Genomic DNA, 9,769 nt, shown 5'->3' on the forward strand with positions numbered 1-9,769 from the left:
GGGCTGAGGGGGGTCTGTAGCAAGCGGCAACAGTGAGAGACTTATTTCTGGAAAGGTGGATTTTTATAAGTAGAAGCTCAAACTGTTTGGGCACAGACCTGGATAGTATGATAGAGCTCTGCAGGCGATCTCTACAGTAGATTGCAACTCCACCCCCTTTGGCAGTTCTATCTAGACGGAAAATGTTATAGTTGGGGATGGAAATTTCAGAATTTTTGGTGGCCTTCCTAAGCCAGGATTCAGACACTGCTAGAACATCAGGGTTGGCGGAATGTGCTAACGCAGTGAATAACTCAAACTTAGGAAGTAGACTTCTGATATTTACGTGCAAGAAACCAAGACTTTTGCGATTACAGAAGTCAGCAAATGATAGTGCCTGGGGAGTAGGAGTGATACTGAGGGCTGCAGGGCCTGGGTTAGCCTCTACATCACCAGAGGAACAGAGGAGGACTAGAATAAGGATACGGCTAAAGGCTTTAAGAACTGGTCTTCTAGTGCGTTGGGTACATAGAATAAAGGGGGCAGATTTCCGGGCATTGTAGAAAAGATTCAGGGCATTATGTACAGACAAGGATATGAGTAAAGTGGAGGTAAACCTAAGCGTTGGGTAACAATGAAAGAGATAGCATCACTGGAGGCACCAATTGAGTCGGTCTCCGCGTATATGGGGGGTGGGACAAAGGAGCTATCTAAGGCAGGTTTAGCTGGGCTGGGGGATCTACAGTGAAATAGTACAATTAGAAATAACCGAAACAACAATAAGCTAACCATATTGACAAGGGAGAGAGGCATAAAGCAATCAAGGTGTAATTTGAGAGAGCTAAGACAACAGCTGGTAATGACGACACAGTTTGGGCTGAGGCTAAACATAAACAGGATGCAGTACCATAAAAAGGAACAGTCCAGCAGACATCAGCTGTATAGCTGAGTTATAAGGTCCGGTGAACAGCAATAGGATAGTTCGGAGGTAGTTCGGGGGCTGCTAAAGCACTAGCGAGCAAGAGGGCACGGCTAGCGTGTGCTAGCAGGCCGGGGCTAGCAGATGGAATCTTCGTGGTCAACGTCGTAACGGGAAGCCGGTTGTAAAATCTACCTCATCAGACGATTTCGTCGGCAGACCAGTCGTGTAGGATCGGCTGGGCTCCGTGTCAACACTAGGTGGTCCCGTCCGGTTGACAGAGAGGTAGATAGCCGGGAGATGGGAGATGGGAGATGGGCCTAGCTCAGGATGATTAGCCAGACCTCAACGTCCATTTTGTTGCAGCTAGCTGGTAGCGATGAATCCGGAGTTAAAGGTCCAGTGATTCAGTGATTCCGGCAGAAAAACGGATATGTTCTGGGTCGATAACGCGCTGTGCAGACAGTGCAGACTGGCCGAATAATAGTCCAGACTAGAGCTGGCTGGTAGGTGGTGCAGGCCACGGACAATGGTGAAAAAACGCTAACGGTAGCTGATAGCAAGTAGCTAGTTGGCTGGCTACTCCCGTCCGGTAGACCTAGAGGTAGATAGCCGGGATATGAGCCTGGCTCTAGGCTAGCTCGAGGCTAACTGGTGCTTGCATCGGGGGCAGTGGTGATTAGCCAAACAGCAACACCCATTCGGTTGCGGCTAGCTAGTTGCGATCCGGTGATTAATGTCCAGTGATTAAATTATTCCGGCAGAAAATCCAATGTTCTGGGTGAAATAGCAACTGTGGCTAATAGCAAGTAGCTAGTTAGCTGGCTAGCTAGTTTCAACTGGAGATTCTAGATAAAAGGTAAGTCAATAATAGAATCCGTTCCACATTGAGTGAGGCGGGTTGCAGGAAAGTATATTTTGTAGAAGGATGAAAAGTCTGATAGGAAAATATGTACGAAAAATACATTTTTTTATTTACAGGCCATTTACAGACACACGACAAAAACAGGACTGCACTACTACGCCATCTTGGACTTCAACTGTAGATCTCCTCTGCATAAACATCAAAATTAATGACACATTCCTTGAGTTATCGTAGATTAATTGTGACTGTTTTGAGGAAGTGTATACTGGCTACGGCGTCTCAAGATGGACAAACAGTACTATTGCCACTTATCTCGTTTTTCAAGCGAAGGTCTTTTAAAGGAGTATGAGAGCACACTCGTTCGGTTCGCCTAGCCGACTTTGGCTAGCCGGCAGCCGAACTGAAGCATGCTGATGCCTTTAGCCTAATTGATGGGAATCAGAGCCCTTTTTCCCCCAACAGAGAAAACACATCATCCTCATGGTAAGATGAAGAGAGCCATTTCTAAATCCTGAATCAGTCCTACAGAGCAAACACCCCTTCAGGGCACTGACTAGCCTAATCATGAAATCACAGTCTGGCCTGAGATGAAGAGTGGATCCTAAAGTCATCATCCAAATATAGGCCTACACACATGCAAACAAATCCACAGTCAAACATCACACATTCTGACTCTCATACTGAGTGACCTATTCCCAATGGTTCAGTCAAAAGAGTTCCCAGGAATGACCGGGCCTGAAGCAGGTCTCGCTCATCTCTCTCCAATGCAGAAACCAGCTGGAACCGCTTCAACATGAATTCTAGATGGAATGTTGTTCAGGCAGAAACCAGCTGGAACCGCTTCAACATGAATTCTAGATGGAATGTTGTTCAGGCAGAAACCAGCTGGAACCGCTTCAACATGAATTCTAGATGGCATGTTGTTCCGAGGGAAAAAAGTAAAATCAACACTTGTAACAGGAAAAAGTATTATCTTTGGGAGAGCTTGGGTCTTCCTTCACTGCGATAGGGTGTGAATATCAGATTGACTCCCCGGGCTCCACATACCACCCCGAATTGCACATACAACACACACACACACGCATAGGTGGTGCAAAACCCTCAAAGCAAATTAACATGCTGCGTGAGTTCAGTTGATTGAGTTCAATTATCTGACCCGTTCCTTATCTTTCCCCACAGACACCCTGTTCAACGTTACCAGTGACCCAGCACTGGACACCTATCTAGGAGTCATTCTGAGCCCTCCAGTCAACAGTGTGCCAACATCTGGACAGGGGAGACAGGCTCTATCACTCAGAGGATAGCGAGCCAGCCAGAGTGGAGCTATTCACAGTTGACACCATTTCTGTTGGTGACATCATTAAACGGTCACGTCAGCCAGTAATTGGTTCCCAAACGTTTTTGCACCATGGCCCAGCTGACGCCTTTTATATTTTCTTGTGACCCATCCAACAAACATCTAATATTTTTGCCACGACCAAAAATTGATTTGCAGACTGCCTGACCGAACTCAAAAGGACTGTGTGTGACACTCAAGAACATAGGCCTAACTCTCAACACGCTGACTTCATTACTGACACAGAAACACACGTCACTGATTAGGCTAGTACAGCCTACTTTCTCTGCACCCCGCACACGTCCATAAACACTGCACACATTCTCACATCACACCTCATATCTCACGCATAGAAAAGTACCGCTTTTATTTTTCTAATTAGTCCATTGTAGACAGCGACTCATTTTGAAACCGGAGCAGTTTACCATCATGAGCTGAACCTCTATCATTGTCCTGTCTTGCCACAGCACTGTGACCCGCGGCACATTGAAGGATATGATTGGTCTAGATATGTAAAGGGGTCAAGGGGATTGGATGCACGTTTTAAAAGAAACGCCACTCAAGATTAGAGTGGAGCTGAATGGAGAGAGAAAACGTTCTCCGCTGAGTTTATTAAACTGTAAAAAGAGCAGCACGGTAGCGTTGGTTTATGTACAATGTTATCAACAATTAGGTTGCTGTTACTCCCATCCCTATTGCAGAATGCAGCTTTTTGACAGAATGTACTAAAATTGATTTAATCCACACTTGCATTAGTCTCCTTGTTTGGTGATTGGTGTTTAGGATGTGACAATGAAAAGGCAGCAGACAGTATGTCAGTATGTTTTAGCAGGAAGTTTGTTTAGGGTGACCTGATTTGGAACTATGAAAATCATTTTGACAAACAGATTTCGAACCCAAAAGTGTATGTTCGATTCTAGAGGGGGGTCAATAAATACATTATTTGGTCAGGGTGTAGGGGCAAATTTATGTCATCTTGTCTGAAGATTTTATCTATGTACTTTATTTAGTCTGATCAGTGGAACAATTCTCATTCTTAACAATGAGCTATAATACAGGGTAATTACTGAGCCTGTCAGCAACAGCACTACTGGTATTCCCCACGCGTATTGTATTATTCCACTTCTTCCCTGTACTGCCAGTGTAAACACATGCTAGGCAGACATGGTAGGGGGACGCACAACTCATAAACGCATTATATTTTGTATACAGTGCACTCGGGAAGTATTCAGACCCCTTGACTTTTTCCACTTTGTTACATTACAGCCTTATTCTAAAATGGATTAAATCATTTTTCCCCCTAATCAATCTACACACAATACCCCATAATGACAAAGCAAAAACAAGTTTAGACATGTTTGCAAATTTATAATTAAAAAAATAAAAAATAAACTTATTTACATAAGCATTCAGACCCTTTGCTATGAGACTCGAAATTGAGCTCAGGTGCATCCTGATTCCATTGATCATCCTTGAGATGTTTCTACAACTGATTGGAGTCCACCAGTGGTAAATGTAATTGATCGGACATGATTTGGAAAGGCACACACCTGTCTATATAAGGTCCCACAGTTGACAGTGCATGTCAGAGCAAAAACCAAGCCATGAGGTAGAAGGAATTGTCCGTAGAGCTCCGAGACAGGATTGTGTCGAGGCACAGCTCTGGGGAAGGTCAGCAAAACATTTCTGCAGCATTGAAGGTCCCCAAGAACACAGTGGCCTCCATCATTCTTAAATGGAATAAGTTTGGAACCACCAAGACTCTTACTAGAGCTGGCCGACAGGCCAATCGGGGGAGAAGGGCCTTGGTCAGGGAGGTTACCAAGAACCCGATGGTCACACTGACAGAGCTCCAGAGTTCCTCTGTGGAGATGGGAGAATCTTCCAGAAGGACAACCATCTCCGCAGTACTCCACCAATCAGGTCTTTATGGTAGAGTGGCCAGACAGTAAAAAGGCACATGACAGCCCGCTTTCAGTGGCAGGGACTGGGAGACTAGTCAGGATCGAGGCAAAGATGAACGGAGTAAAGTACAGAGAGATCCTTGATGAAGTCCTGAGTGCTCTGGAGCAGGTTCTCAGACTGGGGCGAAGGGTCACCATCCAACAGGACAACGACCCTACGCACACAGCCAAGACAACGCAGGAGTGGCTTCAGGACATGTCTCTGAACGTGCTTGAGTGGCCCAGCCAGAGCACGGACTTGAACCCGATCAAACATCTCTGGAGAGACCTGTAAATAGCTGTGCAGCGACGCTCCCCATCCAACCTGACAGAGCTTGAAAGGATCTGCAGAGAAGAATGGGAGAAACTCCCCAAATACAGATGTGCCAAGCTTGTAGCGTCATACCCAAGAAGACTCGAGGCTGTAATAGCTGCCAAAGGTCCTTCAACAAAGTACTGAGCAAAGGGGCTGATTACTTATGTAAAATGTGATATTTCAATTTTGCTTTTTTATTTGCTACAATTTCTACTAACCTGTTTTTGCTTTGTCATTATGGGGTATTGTGTGTAGATTAATGAGGGGGGGAAACTATTTATTCCATTTTAGAATAAGGCTGTAACGTTACAAAATGTGCAATAAGTCAAGGGGTCTGAATACCTCTTTAATGCACTGTATGTAGAGTAAGATGAAGGCAATGATCTTCAACTAGTAGGCATAAACCACCTGAACATTGACATTCATTAGATTGTTCTTGAATTTGCAAAATACTAAATGTATGTGTCCTTACCTTGAAAGCAGTATATGGACAATGAGACTGCAATCTATGATTTGGTTACCCACTGCCATCAATCACTAATATAAAAGTGTCCTGTGCAGAGCCTTGGTGTAGTGGTAACACTCCCCGGCACGTGTCGCATACAACTTTGCACCTGAGAACAGGGATCAATCCCTGCTTCCAACCTTCCCACTGTTAGCGTACTTTAAATGTAATCCCCTAAAAATCTCAAAGTAACAAAGTTGTCCAATTTTGTGTGTTCATTTAATGTTCAAAGCATCCTGAATACACCAGACCTGTAGTTTCTATTTTAAAATGTTCCTCCCTGGTCATAGGCCTAAGACGTGAAAATACGTAGAATTGCAGGAAACGAGCTTTAAAACAGTCAAATGTTACTGGGCGACGACCCCCAGTCTAGAGGTTGTGCCAGGGGGCAATGAAATTCACATAGCAAATCTCACTGCAAGCTTTCTTCAAAAGTTGGCAGCCCTGCACACCTATCCATAAACACACACAGTTGGTAAGACTGGGGCCCATATCCCAAGACATCCTTGAATAGAAACAGAGTGTAAAGACCATACTATTCAATGAACATGTCAGACGTACTGGCTGGCTTTCCGTATCCCATTAATAAGACCAAATGTGTGAGCCGTCCAGCATAAACACCAGCTCTACAACTGAGTGGGAATAACAGGCTGAATGAGCAGCTGGGTTGTGTTCAGTTCTGCACAAAAAAAGGATGACATGTTTTCAAACACAGTGAAGAGAACAAGCCTAATGGGCTAAAACGTATCCAATAAGAACCAGGGCCAGGAGTCAAGAACATCAACAATACAACTGTCCATCAGTAGAGCCCAGGAAAAAAATCCTCCAGACAACCACTTTTCTTTTCACCTACCACACTCTATTCGGACCATCAGCCCCACCTCCACCCCTCATGAGGTACTGAGACCAAAGATAGCAGGATGTCATGACACCCTGAGGCCTCAGAAGCACTGATTCTCCATGGCAGTTAAAGCGACAGGCTCAAAAAAGAGAACTACCTTCCTTCCAAGAAAGTGAGAGGCTCATTCTTGGAAGTACACATCACTGTTTGTTTTGAGCCTGTCATCACCTCACCTGGTCGTCTGAAGCCCCAGGGCTGCTAGGCCTAATCATTTTATCACGGAGAAACTCAGTCATCATAAGTGTCGCCCATCTACACCAACATTTTAAAAAAAGTATATTCAGGGGCTACAGGAGTAAAGCGAGTGTTGCAACCGAGGACAGACACATTTTACGCGCTATGCTCTTCAGCACTCCTGTTCTGTGAGCGTGTGTCCCCTACCACTTCGCGGCTGAGCCGTTGTTGCTCCTAGACGTTTCCACTTCCCAATAACAGCACTTACAGTTGACCGGGAAAGCTCTAGCAGGGCAGAAATTCAACAAACTGACTTGTTGGAAAGATGGCATCCTATGACGGTGCCACGTTGAAAGTCATTGAGCTCTTCATTATGGGCCATTTTACTGCCAATGTTTGTCTATGGAGATTGCATGGCTGTGTGCTCAATTTTATACACCTGTCAGCAACGGGTGTGGCTGAAATAGCAGAATTTGAAGGCGTGTCAACATAGTTTTGTATATATAGTTTATTTCATCTATAGCCTAATAAACTGCATGTTTCCCAAGTCGTAGAGGGAGGACCACAAAACATATCATAGCTTGTCTCCAAGTTTACTTCAATATGATGGTTATTATATCAATATTTGCGTATAAAGACATTTCCACCGCCATGCCTCGCATAATACATTTTACAGACACAAAAATATCCCACCATGTCGAACGAACAAAGTATCTGTCGGCATTTATAAAATTGTACCTAAACTTCCTGTTTCCATCACAGCTGTCGTGTTCTTTTTAAATACGGTATGACTTTACTCACATTAAAACTGAATGGAAACGTGGCTAATGATGACGCAATTTCATCCGCACAGCTGACTCTCCCACAGGGTGTTGGTGGTCAGTAATAACAAAATAAGTCATTGTCACCTCTACTGAAACCTGAAGGGGGGGCCCATATGGTGCACCCAGATAATGTCAGCAGACATAGAGAGGAGTTAGCCTACAATTGAAAATGTCTGGTCCTGCCAGTACTTGCACTTAGCCTAATAGCCGTACACTATCTATATATAACTACCAGTAAAGCCTGAACTATTTGTCTTCAGCTGGACCTGATTGTTTTTATAAATAATACTTTCCCTCTGAGTTGCATACTATTGGACTGACTGGACCACACCTGTGACATAAGTGCAGTCCACAATTGTTGCATAACTGGGATGTATTCACCAGGAACCAACCAGACCTCAATAAACATTTTCCGTTGCAAAACGTTTTGCTACAGTGTCTGACTAATAAATACACCATCGCAACAGGAGTGTCACTCTAGTCAATCGCTTTCACACAACCTACTAAGGTCAACAAGTTAGTCAATGATACAGAACACACCATGTCAGTTTACATATGGTTGTAGTCCTAGCTTTACAAGCAATATCCACCTGGCATGGCACTGTTGATCGTGGGATAGCTAATGAGGAACAATCAAATCACGATGGTTCCTGCGGTTAAACAACATCCAGAGTCTAAATCTCGGAGGTTTAAAATTACAGTTCAGGGGGAGTCTTGCAGATTCGGCCAATAATGTTTGTAGCTAATGTTGTCGTTTTTAGTGACGTTACTGCACACTGCCAAATGTCACTCACCTATATACTGTGAGTATGAGTTAATATAACGTTAGATAGTATGACCCCAATTAAAATTAGCTTGCCGGCTGTCTTGGCCCCTCGTAAATGATGTCCAACATGGATAGCGACCAATTTAGCGTGTATTTCTAGTTGGCTAGCTAGCCATATGTGTCCAAGAACAAGTAAATGGCTGGGCCAGTGTGGCTGCTGTGTTGAGGAGCTACTGTAGCTAACTAGTGTAGTGCAAGTGTGGCTGTCAACAACAACAGCTAGCGTTAGCGAAATACTGATATGCTACAAGCAAAGGTCGACTTCAATCAATGGCCATTTAACGTTACTGTTTTCAATAGTTAACTATACTAATGTAATTACCTATTATGCCATAACTAGCTACACACATAACTAGCACATATTTACGCTGAAAGTCATGATTTAGTATGACTGCAATGTGACTAGCTAACGTTGCTTTAGCTAGCTAGCTGGTTAAGTCTTAAGTTGGCTAATGCCAATTCCCCTGAAATAGTTATCTACTTACGTTTTCGGAGAAATTTACTCTTCTGGTTGCAATGGAAGATTTCTTTACTTGTCTATCAATTTTTGGTTTTAATTCGTTTTCTTGAACTAGCTAGCTAACGTTACTTAGCTGACCAGAATTCAAGCTAGCTATATAACCAAGATAGCTAGCGCTTTACACGAATTCCCCTTTCAACATTTCTTGGCACTGACTGTGGTCTTTTTTATGCATGTTTGTCACCAAAGAGACAGCACTATGATTTTAAAAAATCTAGCTAGCTATTATAGAAGAAGTGATCTGATTTTGTCAGCTAAATGTATGAAACAGATGACGTTCTTTCCTCCATTGATGCGCAGAAGATCCCTGCTCCAAGTCCAGTTCAAGAGGAGTGACGTTCTCTCCACTCTTTACAGTCATTGGTCAAAGTCTACTACAAAATGGAGCTAAGATTGGTAATTATATTTGTCAGTCAAATTACATTGTGACCTACCCTCTGAGGTATAATATTGTTTGCAGTTTATTTATTTTTTATCGCTTCGGTACTATTTTCACAAGTATGTGGTAAAATTTCACAACTCTTAGTAGGAAACTCAAAACAGATCATAAAAAACCCCGCTTTTTCAAAACGTTAAGCACATTTTCAATTGACTAAGTACAACACACAAAATCACATAGTAACTTTTTCACCAACCCTAATCAGTGTTTTTTTTCAAAAAT

General features: G+C 43.4%; 1 protein-coding gene across 1 annotated transcript in view; it reads right to left on the bottom strand.

The window, feature by feature from the left end:
- LOC311135847 (protein phosphatase 1B-like) overlaps positions 1-9,406 on the bottom strand; it is a 53,545-nt gene extending 44,139 nt beyond the window's left edge. Inside the window, exon 1 of the mRNA XM_084169875.1 lies at positions 9,074-9,406. The gene's annotated coding sequence lies outside the window, so the exon portion shown is untranslated. The remainder of the gene's footprint in view (positions 1-9,073) is intronic.
- Positions 9,407-9,769: the final 363 nt, after the last annotated feature.

The sequence above is a fragment of the Coregonus lavaretus genome, assembly GCF_964263955.1.
Source record: "Coregonus lavaretus genome assembly, chromosome: 1".
NCBI classification, from domain to species: domain Eukaryota; kingdom Metazoa; phylum Chordata; class Actinopteri; order Salmoniformes; family Salmonidae; genus Coregonus; species Coregonus lavaretus.